Genomic DNA, 2,834 nt, shown 5'->3' with positions numbered 1-2,834 from the left:
CCATCCGACAAATCCGCCATTAACGGGCTTCGGCCCATTGCGTTTCCATCGCAGGTCCAGCCCAGCCAGCCCAGCCCGTCAGCCGCGGCCCATTCCCCTTTCTTTGCAGGCTCGGCCCATTCAGGCCCAACGCTCTCCAGTCCAGCCCAGCTTCTCTTCCGGGCGGTTTCTCCTTCGGGCGGGCGCTCCGATCCGATCCGATCCGACCCGATTGTCCGGCGATTATTTTTTATTTTTTATTTTTTTTATTTACAGAGAAGCCCCTCAACTTTCCGGATTAGGTAAATCCTCGACTTAGTGGCATGATTAGGACTCATTTCCTGAATATTATTGCTTGCTTGATGGATATAATGTGAATTGAGTGTTCTTGGGTCGCGTGGGTGATCGGATTTGTCCCGAACTCGATTTTACGAACTTTCCATTTTGTTACATTTCTGTCCAGAGGACTCATTTTATTTTTTTTCAGATCTGCCCCGAACCCTAAAATTTATTTTCAACCAAGTCCCGGTCATTTTACTATTTCCCAATCAGTCCTTGGATATTTCAGAATTTCTCAAGCGTCACAAAAGACTTTCCAGGTTGTTTCAGTTTAGTCCCTGGGCCATTTTTCACCCTTTTCAGATCTGCCCCCGAACCCTAAAATTTATTTTCAATCAAGTCCCAGTCATTTTACTATTTCCCAATCAGTCCTGGAATTCCCAGAATTTTTCAAGCATCCCAAAGAACTTTCCGAGTTGTTTCAGTTTAGTCCTGGGGCCATTTTTTTATTTTTCAGATCAGTCTCGATTTTTAAATTCATTTCAAATAAGCCCTAGGACACTTTCAGTAATTTTTTACACACTCCCCATATTTTAGAATTTTCAAATCAGTCCCCAATCTTTTAGAATTTTCAGATCAGTCCCCAATTTTCTTAGAATTTTCAAATCAGTCCCTGCTCTTTTAAAATCATTCAATTCAGCCCCCTGGACATTTTCTAAAATATCCGGCCCTTTTCTACTTAGATCACCCACCGACAATGCATGTGCCCCATTTAAATATTTCATTTTTGTAATTATGTGACTATGTCGGAAATTAGAGTTTATCGGGCGATCTATTATTGATCGTTTCGACGGCTTGAAACCTAAAAAAATAAAATAAAGCATTCAGCAGATTTTAATTAAACTTAATGATTTCACCAATCGGGTAAACGGGACGTTCATTTGACTAATTAATTCACTCGACCTTAATAATTTTGCACGAATTGGTAATTAATCGGAAATACGCGTCGATAAATTGCAAATACGTGTTGACGCCTTCTTTTCAAAATTCGCAAATTTCATACTAAAATCTGAGACTCGTGATCCGATGTGGCATGGACGTCTGGGAAGAACTTGCATGTTTTGACTCGAGGCCTCCTAATTTTAGGTAACTCAAGTCGGGGTGTGGAAGTTTTTTTTAGATCACTTCCGGATAGATTGACCGTTTCTTTGACTTTTTTGGGGTTCTCGCATAACCCTAAAAGAATCAGGGAATCAGTCAGCGCCGGTCACAGGCCGAGGTGGCCCGCATTGCGTAGTCTCTCTCTTTTCAAAAATAAATTTTCTATACAAAGGCAAAAAGGCGTATTTACAATTTATTGTTATCTCTGCATGATCTTGGGTAGTTAGATCGGGAATAACGGTTTAAGATACCAACATTCGACTTAATCGCATACTCGGCCTAATAGAAAACATAATGGGGATAGCGGGCTAGGCACTAGGTTGTAGGATTCTCGTGTCAAAATCCACATTCTATAATAACCTATCATAATCAAAGTGTCACGATACATAACAATTTAAAATCAACCCACACATTCGAGACTTGATCACGGACACATACAGTCTGTCAGGTCCGGTAAATGATGCTGAATGCTACATGCCATTCCCCTCTTGCCTTTTGCTTGTTTTAGGGTAAGATTTGTATGCCAAGATACCTCGGTTAATAATCAATTAATCCACGTAAATTTGGTGATAACAAAACCCCATTGATTGTTTATTTGAGCTTGCTTGTTACATCTTTTGCACTTGATTGTTATGCGGATCGAGCCCGATCCTTTAGGACTCGATTCACACTGGGTCCAACGCCCATAACCGTCGATCACGGGGTCCAATGCCCTTATACGCCGAGTGCGCACTTTAATTTCAATTTCAGTCTTTTCAAACTACACGGTGAGCACGAGTGGAATAATAACCGAATGCGAACCGACAGGGATCCAATTGTTATAATTTGTATTTTATTTATTTGAGAGAACAATGTGAGGATTTATGTTGTATGTTTATTCATGTAAGAATCCCGGTCGGAGAGCAGACGGTCGGAGTGTTTCTTCGAATTTACGGTGTCAAAACGCGTAAGATGAGCGGAACTTAATTAAGCGGTAATTAAATAAAATGGCAAGCCTAGACAAGCTAGAGTACCGATAGGACATGCGAGATATAGGCTCGCATGTAACAGAACCCCCGAATTCGGAACCTTGGATTTCGCAGACCATATGCCTTAGCAATTAGGTGTACTCCGTACCCCTAGACCCGGGTAACTTGTCGGCCCTCGACCCTCAGGTCATAAAATGGCAAGTGGCGACTCCTTCTCACGTGCGTCCGTCGCGCGTCCCCGGGAAGGTGGATACTCTCAAGCCGCGTTGCATTTAGGCGCGCGCATGCGGGCCCCGACGAGACGAAATTCGGGTGCGCACAGGTTTGACAAAGAAGTCGAAAAAAATTCCAGCGTAGATCATCTCAAACCAGACGGCAATCAGGAATCGGCTACAACCCAATTCGAAACAATTCCAGAAACTTTCCAGGTCTCTATCACTTACAGCC

Source organism: Punica granatum, chromosome 8 (assembly GCF_007655135.1).
Source record: "Punica granatum isolate Tunisia-2019 chromosome 8, ASM765513v2, whole genome shotgun sequence".
NCBI classification, from domain to species: domain Eukaryota; kingdom Viridiplantae; phylum Streptophyta; class Magnoliopsida; order Myrtales; family Lythraceae; genus Punica; species Punica granatum.
Note: the sequence above shows the minus strand (reverse complement) of the source record.